Here is an 18794-nt window from a genome sequence, read left to right as displayed (position 1 = left end):
GTCAGTAAACTAATTAGGTTAATAATAGAGGCAAAACACGCAAAATCGTGTCCGCAGCAGCTGTGAGTTATTTAAAAGTCGTAGAGATTAACGAGTGGTGTCAATCTATAGAGGTAGACGTACTGCGAGCGAAAAAAAGTAGGGTAATAAGTTAAATAAGTAATTATTTAGAGGCAAAAAAATGAGAAAGTAAAGGCGAAAATGGTCAAATTAGCTAGGGACAACATTTGAATGTATCACATACCTAAATATAATTAAATCAGTCAATAAAGGTGACGTCAAGTATGTGACCTCACGCAAACGGAAGTAGAGCAGAAAAAGGACGCAGGAAGGGTTTGGCACGCAACTTAAAAATACCAAAGACTAAAATGAATAAACAAGAGGTGAATTGATGTGACGAATATGATGTGACGTCACGCAACCGAAAGTAGAGCCGGAAAAGGGTATAGGAAGGGATTGGCGCGCAATTTGCAAAATCGTGACCGCAGCAGTTGTGAGTAATTGAGAAGTCGTAGAGGTTAATGAGTAGTGTGAATCGATACAGCGTGATGTAATGTTGTGGGCGAAAAAATGATTAGGCCATTCGGTTAATTAGGTTAATAATTAGAGGCATAAAATGAAAAAGTAATGGCAAAAACGGTCTCATTCGCGATTGGCTTGGCGCCTAATTTCAATGTATCAAATATTACAATTGTTATTTAAATTAGTCAATTAGGTTGACGTCAAAATGTGACATCACGCAACCTGAAGACGAGCCAAAAATGGGCATAGGAAAGAATTAGTGCGCAATTTGGAAGTACCAAAGACTAAAGTAGTTAAGGCAGTCAATTAGGGTGACGTCAAGGAGGTAACGTCACGCAACCGGAAGTAGAGCCGAAAATAGGCATAGGAAGTGATTGACGCGCAATTTGAAAGTACCAAAGACTAAGTAGTTAGCTAAAGCAGTCAATTAGGGTGACGTCAAGGATGTGACATCACGCAACAAGAATTAGAGCCGAAAAAGGGAATAGGAAGGGATTGACGCGCAATTTGAAAGTACCAAAGACTAAAATGAATAAACAAGAAGTGAATTAATGTTATGCAGATAGAGGTTGTGACGTCACGCAACCGGAAGTAGAGCCGGAAAAGGGTATAGGAAGGGATTGGCGCGCAATTTGCAAAATCGTGACCGCCGCAGTTGTTGGTAATGGAAAAGTTGTGGAGGTTAAGGAGTGTCAATCGATACAGCGTGATGTAATGTGGGCAAAAAATGATTAGGCCATTAGGTAATTAGGTTAATAATTAGAGGCATAAAATGAAAAAGTAATGGCAAAAACGGTCACATTCGCGAATGGCTTGGTGCCTCATTTCAATGTATCAATTACTACAATTGTTAAATAAATTAGTCAATTAGGGTGACGTCAAAATGTGACATCATGCAACCTGAAGACAAGCCAAAAATGGGCATAGGAAGGGATTGGTGCGCAATTTGGAAGTACCAAAGACTAAAGTATTAAGGCAGTCAATTAGGGTGATGTCAAGAAGGTGACGTCACGCAACCGGAAGTAGAGCCAAAAAAGGCATAGGAAGGGATTGACACGCAATTTTAAAGTACCAAAGACTAAAGTAGTTAGCTAAGGCAGTCAATTAGGGTGATGTCAAGGATGTGACGTCACACAACGAGAAGCAGAGCCGAAAAAGGGAATAGGAAGGGATTGACGCGCAATTTGAAAGCACCAAAGACTAAAGTAGTTAAGGCAGTCAGTTAGGGTGACGTCAAGTATGTGACGTCACACAACCGGAAGTAGAGCCGAAAAAGGGCACAGGAAGGGATTGGCGCGCCACTTGAAAGTACCAAAGACTAAAATGAATAAACAAGAGGTGAATTGATGTGACGTAGATGATGCAAGGTCACGCAACCGAAAAAGGGTATAGGAAGGGACTGGCGCGCAATTTGCAAAATCGTGACTGCAGCAGCTGTGAGTAATTGAGAAGTCGTAGAGGTTAATGAGTAGTGTCAATTGATACAGCGTGATGTAATTTTGTGGGCGAAAAAATGATTAGGCCATTAGGTTAATTAGGTTAATAATTAGAGGCATAAAATGAAAACGTAATGGCAAAAACGGTCTCATTCGCGAATGGCTTGGCGCCTCATTTCAATGTATCAAATACTACAATTGTCAATACTACAGTCAATTAGGGTGACATCAAAATTTGACATCATGCAACCTGAAGACGAGCCAAAAATGTGCATAGGAAAGAATTGGTGCGCAATTTGGAAGTACCAAAGACTAAAGTAGTTAAGGCAGTGAATTATGGTGACATCAAGGAGGTGACGTCACGCAACCGGAAGTAGAGCCAAAAAAAGGCATAGGAAGGGATTGACGCGCAATTTAAAAGTACCAAAGACTAAAGTAGTTAGTTGATGCAGTCAATTAGGGTGACGTCAAGAATGTGACGTCACGCAACCGGAAGTAGAGCCGGAAAAGCTGATTGGAAGGGGATTGGTGCGTAATTTGAAAGTACCAAAGAGTAAAATGAATAAACAAGTGAATTAATGTTACCTAGATAGAGGATATGACGTCACGCAACCGGAAGTAGAGCTGAAAAAGGGCATTGAAGGGATTAGCGGGTAATTTGAAAGCACCAAAGACAAAAATGGGCAAACAAGAAGTGAAGCAACTAGAAGGAACCAGAAGCAACCAAAAACAGCATCCGTGCTTTCGCGTTACTCCAATACATATCCTCGAGAGCTCTTTAATTTTTTGCTTACGCCCTCTAGGGACATATTTATGCGGCATTGGATCTTTTGTGGAGTTCTTTACGCGAACTTCAGATGTGACTGCACATATTAATTGCTCAATGGCCCCGAAATGTATTATCGACATTCTTATTGCAGTCAATCTTGTACAATGCTAATAGGAGCTCGTACAAACAAAAACGCTCGGTATCGGATTCTCAAACATTGATGAGCAGCAGCTACAAAAGCTCAGTTTCTTGGTTCTTCTTGAATACTCAGCTCTTCGGCAAAGCGTTCACTTTTCATACGATATTTTCTGACTGAATCTGAAATCAGGACCTTCTTCTATTATGTTAGAACGCAAGACATCTGCATGCCTACCCGCCGGCCAAAACAAAGCCTAATACAAGTGCTTCATGAACGTCTCACTTCTGACGAAGCGCACGCGCTGTACGTATTCGTCGCGTGCCTGCAAGAATCTTCTTTTTCCGGTCGTCGGCAGCTGGCAACAAAGGGCGGCCCCAGCGCCTGGATGGCCGCGGAGCTGGAGACGACATGTGGCGAGGTGATCGAGATCAACTTCAACCTTCCTGCCGGGGATGTTTCGCCAGTCAAGGGATATCGAAAAAAGAAACGCCGACAACCAAGATATCCCAAAAAATCACGTCTACAGGTGCGTAATTGCGCGAACATCCGCGGCGGCTTTCGACTCGAGGTAGGCCCTATATTTTGCTGCTCTGGCGTGCAATGCGGGTTCCATTGTCAAACTTTTATTTCCCACCGGCCGATAGCTAGAGAGAAGGAAAAAAGACGAATGATGAAAATAAATCACAGACAGAGTTTGCTATGTTTGAATAATATTCGTAATTTTCTGAAATTCTCGGCTAATCTGGTGGAATCCGCCGAAATCCTGTAAGATGCTTACTGCCCGCTAGCTCCCCTACGAGGTACCGTTGACTGCGTAATCGAAGCCCTTTCACAGCAGCAAGGACTGGTTTTTAGCCCTGCTGAGCCATCAGGAGAGCGCAGTAGATAGAGACCCTCTTGAAACGACAAGTTACCGCACTAAGACCTATTTGGCCGCCTATTTTCTCGCCGGCAGAACGAAACTGGCAGGATGTACTAATTTCAGTAACCTTTTATCGGAGTGCGCTTGATCTCTTACATGCATGTCGGCACGATAGCGGCAGAAGGCAAGATAGTGCCTTCTCGGCCTCTCATATTCTTGACGGACACATTCTGCAACAGTGCGCAACACGAAATTTATACCCTATTAAACACCCAAAATTAAACAAGTTGTGTCACCTTGGGCCACAAAATGGTACTGTGCGCCGAAACGAGAAGGCTGCACAGAAATGGCACGTCATATTTATGAGAGAGAAACAGCGAGTGCCTCCTATGTCAAGTCTTACTGAAGCGGTCGATGCTGGTTGCCCCAGGACGTTTCGTGAAATGTAGCGTATACAGTCGACTTCCCCGTGACGATATCAATGTCTCGTAGAATGCGAAGTCCATCATCTAACCTTTCTAGGCGGAAAAGACGTCAGACCTATTGTGCCTATGCATTATGCAGCTATTCTCTATTAAAGCATGGTTTGAAAATGTCGTAAATGTACTGTTTGCAAGCGCATCTTTTCAAACACAGGCATAACTTGGTGATTTCGAATGCCGTGTGCGCGACATTTATGCTTTATATTTTCTTGTAGAGAAGCGAAGCCAGTTTTGTCAGCAGACTAAATAAATAGCCATCAATATGTAGAAGGAACTCGCGGTTTTCGTGGCTGTTTTTGAAAAGAATGCATCGTTGTCATCGCTGTTCTTACATCGCCAATCATTACAGACTCCGCAGCCGTCAATTATGCGCCGGGTGCACACATTTTACATTCTGCTTGTAGCCATTTTGTTTCGATAGCATTTAGTAGAATCATAAACTAAAGCAAGAGGTCGCCCGATGGTAGTGTCAACAGGATATCGATTAATATTACCTTAATATGGTGACAATAATTGAAAGTGTGCCGATATATAGTTGCTCGCAAGCATCTTCAAAAGCGCACTAGGTTGCCTGGGCTGGTTGGTTTTTAAAACCGAGGATTTGGAGGTAAAGAAAAGCTTTTTGCGGTTTAGTAATATCAGTGTTGGCGGACGTCAAAAATTAAAGTTCTTAATTAAATATTGATGGTAAATAATTACCTATTGGCGATAGGCACCCGTTTGTAATTAGTGATTTGTAGCCGGCCATTAGTTATAACACGATAAACATTTAGAATTTTGAAAATGCGATTACCCTCTCCGCTTTGGCTCGACTATTTTAGACCATTTCTCGTGCCATTTGAAAACCGCGGGCCGGCGGCGGGGCAAAAAGTGACGTCAATCAAACATGTCACTCTGTCACGTGGTCTGCACTGCCCCAAGACCCAGGCTTGAACACCGTGGCAATGCACGCGTCTGCTCGCGCTGCGCCGATGAAAAGTGATAAGGTGTAAGGTACTCCCGCTACATCCGCGGAGAGCATATATATGCTTTGCTGATGCATGGCGAGCGTGATAAACGCCGATAAAGCCTGCAGTACAGCACAAAGCGGCGCGAAGTATTCAGAAATAAAACAAGAATGAAAGCAGCGGAGACAGCTTAGGAAACGTCTTGGAGTCATCACCTTGCAAGCAGACTGTTTTCGCGTCAGTTGAGCGCTGACAGGGCCGCAGCCAAGGCCCATGTCGCAGGGAAGTATTTTAGGGCGTCTACTTTTTAATCTATATCTGAATGATATCGTCAATATTAACTCCAATGCAAAATTTATTAATTCAGACGACACTAGTATTTTTTCAGCCGGCAATGATATTAATCTCCTTGTTGAACAATGTAACAGTGCAATGAAATCTTTAGAGGAAGGGTCGAAAGTGAATGCAATCAAGATAAATGGAAGGAAAATAAAAGCGATTATATTAATCAAGATAATAAAATAAACTCACGATGCATCGATTTAGTGGAGCATTTCAAATGCCTTGGTGTCACCTCTTCCGCTAACCTGTCCTGGGCTAATGATGTCAAGCATGTTCTCAGCAGAATAAGTCAAATAACTAGTGTAATAGGTCGTTTAAAATATATTCTTCCCACACGCATCAAACTTTTGCTTTATAATTCACTCTTTCAATCCCGAACTATTGTCAGTTAGTATGGGGAAACACAACATCCACTAATATAGAATACATCCACCTGTTACAGAAAAAGTATCTCCGACACACATATAATGCTTCTTATACTGCTTCGACATCAACTTTCTTTAATAAGTCTGGTGTAATTACCGTTTACAATCTTTATAGATATCGCTAAGTCGTATGTACAAACAGGAAAGCCACAGGAACGTGAACAATCTACGTAACCTATCCCAATGACAGGACAGAATTCTAAGTTACATCACGAGACATTTCGAAGATTGGTCAGTACCGTCGTCGCGTTCAAATTACGGGAAACAGCATCTTAAGTACACAATACTGACACTTTTAAATTATTATAATTCTGTCCGTTTCGATCTTTTCACGGCATCCTACAAAGACCTCCGGGAGATGTATTTGATTTCTACGTAGTATTGTCTAGCATGCTGGTGTTTTCTTTTCCATTTGTAACAATGAGTTCCTATGTTCTCTTGGTTTAAATTTTTACTAATGTGTGCTATGTTTACATAATATTAACTACGTATGTGTATGCGTGTTTTAATGAAGAGTATGTGTACATATGTAATGCTGCCATGCTGCCGAAATAAGGGATTGCGGACCCGTCAAGCTGTCCATGGACAGATTTTTTTCTACAATCCCCCCATCTGTATTTGATGGCAAATAAAAGATTTCGTTCATTCCACTCGGGCAGCATACATGCTATGACACGTGTACCGAGCTGTGCCAGTTCAGTTGACGCGAAATCACAGAAAATCGAGGTAAATCGTCTAAACCACGCCAGTGATAATTCATGGTCATCCCCAGGCTAAAATGCTCTGTGGTTCCTATATTTTACCCTTCTAGCTTTACGAGAAACACCGAAATCAGGAAATCAATGCATAAGTCAGGGCTTAATTACTGTTGAATCTGACAGTTGATCGAGAGTGGTTAACTGAGCTGGGCACGCCGAATGACTGATAATTCTGCTTCAGGTACATCTTCGCTAAGTAAACATGACAGAAATCATTTGTTTTCTAATATTAATGTGGTGATTGTATGTCGGAAAGACCTGTATTGATCGCCGTGATCTCGAAATCACGAGACATGTTTAATTTCATCAAACAATCACGGTTTCAAGTATACAAAGTGGTATTTTGTAGCGGCGAATATTGCGATGTAGTCATCCTCGTTCGTCGAAAAAGATTTTTTTTTTTTTTCAGAAAGGGTAATATATTTAGGTTCCAGTTGAGGATACCTTCGCTCCTACCTGGCCTTACTCCAAGATAATGCCTGATGTGTATCAAGTAAATCACAGCGCGAAACCTGTTAGTCATATCGAGAGCTGTATACGACAGCATTTTTCCGCGGATTATGTCACCCATGGTCGTCCGTTCTCAGCGTTGTATGCAGTAGCTGAAAACTGCACACGAACCCTATTCTTGATTTGCTGGTGCCTGTTTCGGCTCCAGTGAACTTGACGAAGTGAGAGAGTGTATAGCGAGGGGAAGAATATGGCTACACCGTATGAAAGAGAATCGAACTATAGGGTAAAGGGGGAACCTCTGCTCACAAGACAACTTTTGGTCTGGAGGACTAATTCGCACAGACGAGTCTCATCGTCGAAACGTTGGTTTGCGAACTGAGGCTCGCTCTCAACCCTTGTTCGGTTGTTTCACAAAGTGAGACAATGTTACTGTTTTCAAGGGTCCTGTTAGCCTCAATCGATAAGCTACCGCAAGTTATGCCACATGTATGCAAACAACAAGAAAACCAGAATAATTATAAGATCAGGCTTCAAACTGAAGCACAATTTCTCCATCACCGGCCAATATCGCAGGTAAAGTGCGACGCGTCATCGTCACTTTTGACACAGATATCAGAGGCCAGGCTACGTGACAATTCGCATCATAGAGGTGATCACGGGCTCTTTTTCTGTGCTAAAGTCACGCGTGTGAGTCGAGGGGCATGGCATTTACCTGCAGAAGGAGTACATGTAGCGATCCCGAATAAAAAAAAAAAATGAGCGTGTGTATATATTAACATAAATGTGGTCAGACTGCGCTTTCATCCCGCGGGAGATAGGCAAGCTTCCTTGGCCACTGCACGAGAGCACTACGCCATACCTAATCAGTGTAATTCTGCCACTCTCTCGCGCTGTGCACACAGCACGTCGTCGTGCTCATCAATCCATCCGTGCACAGTAACTCCAGAATGCAACCATATCGCATAGTCCTTGTAAGCGGCTTTATGCTTTCCCAAAATTTTATTGAAAGGAAGGTCACCAGTCACCGATTTCTCCCATATTTGAATGAAGCCTGAACTTGAAACTCAATCTTCGAGCTGAAAGCGAAGTGAAACGCGAAAATGCTAACGCGCATACTTCACATTAAGCCAAATAGCCTAAATCGACTGTAATAGTTTCTCTCCCCGCCGGAGAAGCACCGACAGAAAAAGAGATATAAAACTCATATTTCTCTCAGTAAAAATCGCACATGATGAGATTGGCATCTGTGCGTGATTATTGCTTTTCTTCTGGACGTTAGTTACTTTTTACCACCCATGTAAATAAATGACAGGTGACAACGAAATGAAGAGAAAAACTTTGTCGCCCCGTCTTCTACGTATCTTTTTTGTCTGGCTTTGCACCCGGTCTCCACCTGCCAGAGGCATGATCTGCATTTTTCGAGGCTGCAAGGCTTAATAAGAGAAGTGCAAGGATCCCAGTGTGTACGATGGAGCAATGGAGCTGTCCTAGTTGGCAGCTGCTTCCATCTCGACCATGTCGTCTGGTTTCGTGAAGTCACACAAGCCACCGATCCAACAGTGCCTTGCCGTATCACTCACCAGCTGCCGCCTTCCAGAGGTGGTGATTTTTGAAGGCTACGAGGCCTCAAAGGATCGACACCGATGGTGGCGGGTAATATTTCCCTGCCGTGATGGCTGTAAGGCTCACTCGTTAAAAGTAGACATTGGATTTAGTTAACTTTAGTACCCACTATCAACGTGCACGCATCCTCAGGATTGTAGCCGAGGAGAGCAGTCACGATGGCCGAAGCGACGGGGAGATAAAACCGCGTGGTGCTTGAATTCAACTTTCAGACATCACGTGCAATTCATCGCTATAACAGCAACAAGAATGAAGCGAAAGTGTAACGTGATAGCATGAACGCCTAATTGAAGCCGAAATTCCGCTTCCTACTGTATCGACCTAAGTAAGGTTTTTGGTCTTCACGGGGATACAGTAGATTCGACTTCCGGCCACAGAGAGCGGCGGGCGTGTTTGCGAGTGTGCTACTGCCTAACTGGACTGTTATTTCCCGCTTCAGTGACTGCTGTCTGGGACGCTGCTATCTGAGCCCATAATTGTCCCTGCCATCCGGCTTTCTGTTGGCGGCCACCGCTGCCAGGTATTACCCCGTCGAAGTTCTCTTTTCTTTTTTCTTGCTTGTTTGACCTCGCAGGACCACAACAAACGACCAGGTGTCGTCCCCGAAGGTGTCGACCTTGCGTCAGAAACCGCTGTGGGCCAGTCAAGCCCATGGATTCTTGTGAAGAATGCGCAAGGGGCCGTAATGGCTCCAAGGATGCAGCTGCTGCCATGCAGCAACCGCTTTTCTGCCCTTGCCGACATTGAGGAGTCTAACAGCACGGAAGGCAAGTGTCAGAATACTTTTCATGAATCTCGCTTCATTTCCACCGCCCCAAACGGTCTGAAAAGAGCGCGAGAACCGTTCCTGTTGACGATCGACCGGCAATACACTACCCGCAGCATGTACGACTATCCCCAGACGACTGGCCAAAGTCAATTAAACGCTGCCCACTCCCATTATTTCTCGGAACGAAGGAGGCGTCTGGAACAAAGTTATCAGCGGTAAAAACAGAATGGCACGAAAGGCGTGTCAACGCCGACCGACAGGGCCCCGCGCAAATATACCAACACACCATCATCCTTTGTCCTAAACAACCATGGCGCATCATTGATGAATACTTTACACGGACAGACAGTCATTACGCGCCACATTTAACTCATCACCGTCTCCCTGAGGAAGATGTAAAACCAGAGTTTTCGGTCCACTACTTAGGCCACAGCATCCAGCTCACCGTTGACGTGGTGGATCAGGAGGCTCGCAATGCACTTCTCGGTACATAGGCTGTCGCAGCTAACTTGGACACCGTTTTTTAGAAAATACGGTATGACCTGGCACAGTGAATCAAATTCGGATATGTTCAGAGTTGCCTATATGCTAGCCTCCAGTACCTTTTCATTCACTACAGTTGGTTAATTTGTAAAGACTAATTAGTTATTTGTTTTAATTAAAAACAGCTACCTACATTATTTCCATCAAACTAGCGTTTACACAAAGGGATATTTTTACCTGCCGAAAACGACGCCTGACGCAATAAAAAAATTTCTCATGACTGCGGCGTCACTTTAAACCCTCGAGACGCGTCCGAGATAACAAAAGCCGCTTTTCTTGGTCGTGCTCTCTACGATTAAGGTGGATGTACGCACAAGGCAAATGATTTAAAATAACAGCTGGTCACGTGACATTTTTTTTTGAAAACCTATAAATATTTAGGCGTAAGTCGTAGCGTGATGGAAACTACGTAGCTATCCGTTTCTCGAGAAGACCTATGACATTTACATTCACACTTTTTTTCTAAAGTCAATAATAAAAAATAGCTGATTCGTCTATACTAGTTATTCAACTGTAGTGAAAAAAAAATACTGGAGGTTAGCATAGGCGACTCTGAACCCCTCTGAATTTCTTTTACGGTGCTAGGGCAAACCGAATGTTCTAAAACGTTGGTCCAAGTTAGCTGGGTGCCGATCAGTGGGAAGGACGCCCCGTTTCAAGCATGCGAAACCTCTGACCATAATAAAATCAGAGGAATTGTTAGAAATGCGGGCGATATGACTTCTGAGGAAGTAATGAGCTATTTGTATTGCCACAAGGGCAAAATCCTGCAGGTGCGCCCACTTGGTGACAAAGGCATTGCCATGATCACTTTTGAAGGCAACAGCCTGCCCTACAAAGTCGGACTGCCGTCACAGTCCGTGTGTTTTCGTACCGTCCACGAGTTGTGGCTTGTGGTATATATCACAAGGTTGGGCATCGTAAGGAGCAATGCCCCAACGCGGACGCATCAGGATTCTCCACTTGCGGCTTGTAGCGACAGGCACGCCATACATTAACACGAAACCGAGATGCCGGAATTGCGGTGGTTCTCATTTGACTACGGCCAAAAATGGTCCAAAATGGTGTCAAGTAAACTAACAAATTGCGCAAAAAGCGTAAACCGCCTGCAAAACATGAACGCAAGAAAAGGCGAGCACGGGGCCGCCAGAACAGCGAATACGAGAACGGAATGGAACAAAACTCGTCCACACCGGTAGCCAAGGTAACACGGCGCAGTTTCTACACCACCTCGCAGACCTAGAAAGCAGCCAAACACCTACGCAAAAGTTGCTGAACAGAAGAAAGACGAATAACAGCCAGTCATAAAAATGCTTCGTCAGTTTCACCAAGTTCACCCAGTGCGCTCACTAAGCAGTCTGTTTTGTAAGGAACGCCAAAGTCAACTCAAAAGGAAGTAGATAAGCTAAAGACAGGGCTCTTGCAGTATCCTCACAATTAGAGCAGTTCATACGCCAGGGTCCAACAACGTATTAGCCAGGCCATAGAAACAAGCATCCACACCAACATGGAGCGCCTTATGCTTTCGGACACGTTTCCCGTTGGCACTATTCATCCAACAACCGCGGCAGCGCGTGCTCTAGCTACCTCTCAGGCAGGTCCAAACTGAAGTATCTCTAACGCCACACAGCCTCACCATGGCTAACTCCTGAGGGCCATTGTTGTGAGAAACCGTCCCACAATGCAATTACGGTCGCTTCGCAGCAAACGTGCGGACATAATCGCCCGGTTCTTCAGCAGGCAAGAGTCCGAGGTAAGACGATTAGCTATCGCCCTTCAGGAGGTCAATGGGCCAGGGCTGCAAATAATGGGCTATGATGAATATTACGGGCTGGCACTTCTTCAACACATCCCAAACCCACACTTGTATAGGAGAGACATGTCCTCAAGTAGACGCACACGCCACCAGATCTTACACTGAGCACCCGTCCACAAAAATTTCGATGGTAGTTGTTGGATGACTGCATGGGATGTGAACACTTTCCTATACTTATACATTTTCGCACAGGCCATGTCAACACGAAGGTTAAGCAAGCCGCCACTACAAGGCTAAGCCACACTGCACACTGCGATAAATTCCGTGAGGTACTGGGGCAGACGTCTCCACCCAAGAACATTAAAAAGTTGGTGCTACAACTATGCGAAGCCGAACGAGGGCCGCCAAGAGCCTTCGGGTTCTTCCTGGCCACCCGAGCCTGATCGGCCTTTGTCAACCTATGGAATAAAAGACGTTGGATTCCCGGACAGTACAGGAGGCCTGGTCGTGCTGCGTACCACAAAACAAGGTTACATAACATAACGCTCCGTTGAAAATTATACAAATACGCTCTCATCAGACCGCTCGATGAGATGACTATGTGTGAATCTGTTAACGAGCAAACTCATCCATCTAAATTTTGGGCCATCCGGCGTTCTCTTCTCTGCCAGCGGAAGACCGGCGTGCGTGGTACTCCAAGAAATAATCTGGGCTCAATCAGGCCGCTCAGGTATTCTTCCTGCAGATGTCTTGAACCACAGACACCATGTACGAAGGATGAACCTTTCGAGGACAGGGAACCACGCATCAGACCCTTCCCTATGCCGAGCTGGAGCATGCCCCGCATTATGCTAATGCGCGTAGTACTCCGGGAGTCCATCAGGTAGGAGTACGTGGCCGGCCTACGCAGTTTACCCCCAACTACAAGCAAGCTTTCCACGAAGAGTTTAACTGAGTCTGGGATGCTGTGGTACTGCCCTCCACTCGGAAGTTCTCAGCGGTAAAAGCCATTCCGAAGCTTGACAAGCCACTACACACCTCATCCAACCTCCGTCCTATCTCCTTAATCTATTGCGTGTGTAAAGAGTAATGAATATCATGGTCAACATGCGATTGATGTGGTACCTTGCAGATGTCAACATTTTGCCCCCTACACAGTATGCATGGATTCCTCCTTGGACTATGCACACAAGATGTACTGCTCCGTCTCAAAGAGGATACCCTTGACCCTACCTCGGTGCAACCACGGGCTGTTTGTAGTGGACAGGCAAACAGTTTGTTGGTGTCTCACACGGCACCATTATGACAAAAGTTCGCAACCTTGGATTAAAAGAGAAAATATACAACTTCATAGCTAGTATCTAAGAGGGGCGAAGCTACCAGTTCCACGTTGGCCAGGAGACCAGTTCTATCCGCGTGAACTAGGTAGGCGTCCCTCCGGGTTCCGTGATCTTCCCAACTTTTTTTTTATATAGTTATGAACGAGCTACCGAGACACCTTATGGACTTGCTGAAGCGAGTGGTTTAAGCCGACAACGTCACAGTGTTTACACATCACGGGTCTATCGGTGAGCAGGAGGATGTCTTACAAAGAGTTCTGACATCATTCATGACTACGTCAAGGAAACTGGTTTACACACTTCCCCGGATAAAACCGAGTGCGTTGTCATTCACGGTGGCCGGTCCACCTCAAGAAAACAGGAAGAGAAACAGCATTTAGAACTTTCCATCGGCAACCAATCCTTCGAGCAGCGAAAACCCGCTATCCAAATGCTTGGTATGCACCTGGACGAAAAATTCACAGCTAACACTTGTATCAAAGGCGTCGCGAAGACTACCAAAGAAATTCTGCACGTTTTTCGCATAATCAGTGACCCGCTCAGGCACAGTAAACGGACGTGAAATGCGGCAATTCTTCGAAGGTTTTCTCGACGCCAGCATCATGTACTGCCGTATCATCCTCTAAACCGTACCCAGTTGCTCGCGCTCAACCGCTTGCTGAACGAGGCCAGACGCATCGTCACGGGATTTCTGAAGTACACACCTCTTAATGCGCTCAAGAGCTTCAGCAAGCTCAATGACCTGTCAGAGCTCCTTGACATGCACACTCGCACGCAGGAGACGAGGCTCCTTAGCACAAACGCTGGGCAGCACATACTCTTGCTCCTCGGGCACGATGACCACGTATCGCCCATTTTTCCAGCAAGACTTCGCCGTTGGAAATCACGTCACCCACTGAGGGGAACCCACTTCCACTTCATATGGATGCTCATTAGCGAATTCGGCGTCGGCATTACGCCAAAAGGCATGCAAAGGCTACGAGCTTATTGCATTCATCTGAACGTGTAGTGTGCACGGACGCTGCACTTCCTGCAGAGGGCAGCAGTCAAACTTGCTATGCCACTGCTTCGTACGACGAGACAACCGGAAATCAGGACCGATATCACCATACATTGGCATTAGCGCCATTCAGTACCCAGTACCCAGGCCGAGCTAATGGCCATCTTAGACTATTTGGAATCGGTTTTCACAACTTCGTTTCAAACTGATCCCATTCACAGTCACGTGTATACAGACTGTCAAGTTGCCTGTCGGGCATGCGCCAACGTTATAATAAGGGCTCTGTACTGCAGAAGACAAGGCATAACGCATCCTTGGGCCGCGAACGCGGTCAGCATGTCACCATTCATTGAGTCCACGGTCATTGCGGTATCCCTGAAAATGAGAAGGCTCATAGACTAGCGCGTGCTGATCTCTCTACTGCGCTAGCCAGAGTTTCCGATGCTCCATCTCCTTCCTTCGTTACCACATTAGGTAGCAGATCCTATCGCGTACAGTCATTCGATCAAACTACATCGTGCCGCCTACCTCACGCCAGTGGGCAACCCCCTCTCTATATTTGCGCTTCTACCGAAGGTATTTACGCGGCGAGAATCGATCCTGCTGCGGCGGATACAGCCACCATTCTTACGCCTTTCTTGCTGAACCGTTTTTCCCGAGGTGGCACGACGCCCGCTGTGTCCACTTGTTATGGAAATGTCCGCTCAATATATAATCTCGGCTTCGTGCTCTAGACACCATTAAACGGGGACCATGGCCTTCTCCTCTCTGGACCTGTGCCTGCCTTAATCTTTCACCTCATACAGTGCCATCGCGCTCTGGCGGCCAGTCCTTGCACTTATCCGTCGGAGCTAGGTGCCGCTGGTCGCCGATCAGCTCCACAACGTCCACGAGACGCATGCAGCTACCACTTAGCTAACCCCATGAAGTCCGTCGATAAAACGGAAGCAGATTATTTCTTCTATTTTACCACGCCCTCCCTCCTTTTCACCGTAGTGGCTTCGAATGTAGAATAAACGTGGTTTCAATCTATCAGTCGGGTTACGGCGGAGCACCAGAAGGTGTGCAACATATCAGGCTCCCAGGACCGAATTGCCCGTGCCCGGCGTACGTCCCTGGCACGCGCCGCTCCAATTTTCTCCGCAGTCCGCCGCTTGTGCGCTACAGGCCTCATCATCCTACCAACCAGCGGAATGAAGAGGGGGGGGGGGGGGGGGGGGGGGGGGCGCTTGGGGGTACCCTATCCTGCCTAGACTGGACGGTGAAATGGATGCTGCTGAGAGGCCATTTTCCATTTTATGTGTCCTCTCGAACTGAGAAAAAAAAAAAAAAAAAAAAAAAAAGTGAGAGGGAGTCCGGACCAGCAAAAGCTTTGCCAGCCTTAAAACCAATTAAAAATAACTAAAAAAGAGCAGAAGCTCGAGATAAAAAAAAAAGCACTTTTTAAAAGCGATAGAAGGTATTAAAAAAAATTAAAAAAAAAAACCAGGTCCATGTCGCAAGGTGGTCCACGCTGGTTTAAGAAGAATAAAAGGAAAAACCCAGAAGGTAGCATCAAGACCTGCAAATGAAACAAAACAGGAACCAGAACCAGAAAAGAAGGGAACAGCAGCAAAACAACAGTCATACCAAATGACAAATAACGTACGGAGAGGGAGGCTGACGTACAAAACCCGAAACATAAGAAAAAGGAAGACTGAGGTAGAAAAGTAAACAGGACCGTCCAAAACAAAGAAACAAAAATCGGGTGAACAATAGAGAATTGCAGTCTTTTACGGCATTGTAATCGTTGGTCCACAAATTAAAGAGAAAAAAAAATACTGATTTTAGGAACAGAAGAATCAAGCAAAAGAAAAAAAATTGCCGACACCACAGACAAGAGGTAGGAGATGAGAAAGAATGGCAAAACCTAGACAAAACATTAAGAGAGAAAAAAAAACTATTAAATCTTTTCTGATGCGAAAAGACGTCCGTCACTAAACCAAATTATATTAACCGCAAAATGCACGGGTAAGAGAAACGATGGAGGAAGATGCATAAAAAAAAAAAAAAAAAACTACTGCATCACGATACCGGACTCGTGTGACAACCGCAGCAGAAAAGGCAAAATAAGTAAAATGCCACATATCACAGAGGAATAAGAAAAATAAACACGACTCCACTCATTTCATAGCAGTATGCATGCTGCCCATACGGACCTGGCTCTGTAGGCAAGAGTGACTGCAGTCACGGGCACATCCAGAAAAACTAAAAGGCATGCCTTAAGCACTCTGCTCAACACAGGAGCACGGAGCCCTCCCCTGTGCAGAGCGTGGTAGGGGGTCTTCAGGACTCTCCGATGAGACCCTCGCCCCCACCACCGTCAGGCTCAAGCACAGGATCAGCAGGTCGTCCGCTGGTGCTTGTAAAAACCAAGATGGAGAGTTGGCGGCATCGATGGGCACGCCACGACCTGCGCACTACAGTCTAATGGACACGTAGAAACGTGATCCAGTAGGCATAAGTGACCTGCGCACTACAGCCATAGGCGCCCCCATGCAGGCAAGTGGGCGTGTCCGAATCAGACAGGCTGAAAGGAAGAGCAATCTTCCTCCTCTGTACAGAGCGTGGTTGGGGGTCGGCAGAATACTCCGAGGAGTCCCTCATTCCCAGTCTCAAGTACAGGATCTAACGGAAATACACTGGTGCTTGTAGAGCCAAGGATGGACTGTTGGCAGCAGCAGCGTGCACGCCACAACAGGACACAGGTCAAAAATGCACCCAAGTAATGAGGCAGCCAGAAAAAAAAAAAAGAAAAGAGGGAAGAAAAACAATGGATTCAAGAAAAATATTATATATATATATATATATATATATATATATATATATATATATATATATACTGGATTAGGACAGAAATAAAGCGAAAAAGAAAACGCAAAGGTAACCTTTCAGAGGAGATACGTAGCAAAATAAACCCTGCGGCACATAATTTAAAGAATGCGAAATAGCAAGCAAATTGTTCACTTAACAGAATGATGTCAGCGACAATAGTCAGGTATAGTGCTGCTTATGTGTTGAACCATTTGAATTAAAATTGCACAAGCGACCGGATTCCGAAGCAACGTCGGGTATTGAGACGTTGTTATATCTGATGAGCAAAAAGACTTCAGGCGAGAAACAAAAGGAGCAGTAAGAGAGCAGTCTTGGAAGTAGTGACTACTTCCTACTACTACTAGGGCGGAATAGAGAACGGCGGATACGCCGACGAGATCAAGGAAGCTCAGCGGGAGGTTTCTCGAGGTAGGCCGGCTTAAGACGGTCCAGCGACACCACCTCTTCGCGACCCCTTAGTAGGATTGTCAGTCTTGGGCGTCTTGTAGAGGACAAGATAGGGCCTATTGTAGGAGGGTGTATGAGGCGCCTTTACAGTGTCTCGCCGGATAAAAACGTGGGTGAAAGACCCTAGGTCAGTAAGCGAAAAATGCGCCGTTCAGAAGAGAGGTGGGCATGGGCGCCGCTGCTGAATGCAGTGTTGAAGACGTTGCGTGTTGAACAGCTTGTTGTAAATAGGTAGTTGCGTTCTTTGTTTACTTTCTTCAGATACATATATATATATATATGTATATATTAAATCCATGTTTTTCCCTCTAAATTACGTTTTTGTTCTCATTTTGGGCGTTTAGCTCCTTTTATTTTATCCTAAAGTGCATTAAGCCCGGCAAAGCTTCGCTGCTCCGGGCTCCCTCTCTCGTTCTATTACATTTTTTTTTGCCATATTCTGAGAGGATTCATAAAAGATAAAAACAGGTGCATTGAAGGCCGTGACAAGGGAGCTGAAGGAACGAACTAGTCTCCGGGCAGCCGGTAGGTACTCCGAAGACGAGTTCGGCTGCTGAGCAGCTCAGTTCGTGACGAAGGACGGAGCGTAGGCCCAGGACCATTGGAAGCGGTCGACCCTGTGCTCCCGGTCCAGGCGCGTAGTGAGAGCAGCCTTGCGCTTACGATGAAACCGTTCGACCATGCTGTTTGCGCAAGGGTGGCACTGCAGTGCTTAGTGTAAACAAATTGTTGACGTAAGTTAAGAGGGTATAATCAAATTGGCCGCCCCCATCCGTTGTAACAATGCTGGGGCAGTCGATGTGGGAAACCCACTTTGATACAGAGTATTTCGCAATAGTTTCCGCAGTGATGTCCGAAATGGACACGGCTTCAGGCCAACGGGTGACGCGGTGAACCATTGTGACAATGTACCGGCACTCGTGAGATGGGGGTGGCGGTCCAACCAAGTCGAAATGTACGGGGTTGAAGCGAGCGCTAGGTGGCAGAAAAGACTGGTTGGAGTTCCCTTGATACTTTGAAAGTTACGCCAATTGAACTTTGCCGCCGTCGCGTTACCTCCTGGCCTCCTCCTCGCCCCTTGCGCGCCCCTTCGCTGAAGGCCGGCTCTCCGCCCAATTTCCTGAGCGACGATTGGTCTCCCTGCCGTTGCCCTTGGAAACCAACGCGCGTCCGGCGTTTTCCTTGTGTTTTTCTTTTTCCTTCGCGCCCTTTTTCTCCTAGGCTCGGCGAGCGAATATTGCGCGCTGTACTTTTATTGCAGTGTGCAAGTTCTATGCCGTGCAGTTGCGCGTACAACTGCAGCAAGC

The 18794-nt window shown here is 45.8% G+C and overlaps 2 pseudogenes; both read left to right on the top strand.

The window, feature by feature from the left end:
• The window catches only part of LOC146205995 (uncharacterized), a 60920-nt pseudogene extending 48651 nt beyond the window's left edge, over positions 1-12269 (top strand).
• Positions 12270-13729: 1460 nt separating this feature from the next.
• The window catches only part of LOC146205994 (uncharacterized), a 70450-nt pseudogene continuing 65385 nt past the window's right edge, over positions 13730-18794 (top strand).

This window comes from Amblyomma maculatum, chromosome 1 (genome assembly GCF_055883805.1).
Source record: "Amblyomma maculatum isolate TAMU_Amacu chromosome 1, ASM5588380v1, whole genome shotgun sequence".
Classification (NCBI taxonomy): domain Eukaryota; kingdom Metazoa; phylum Arthropoda; class Arachnida; order Ixodida; family Ixodidae; genus Amblyomma; species Amblyomma maculatum.
This window is presented reverse-complemented; position numbering and strand designations above follow the sequence as displayed.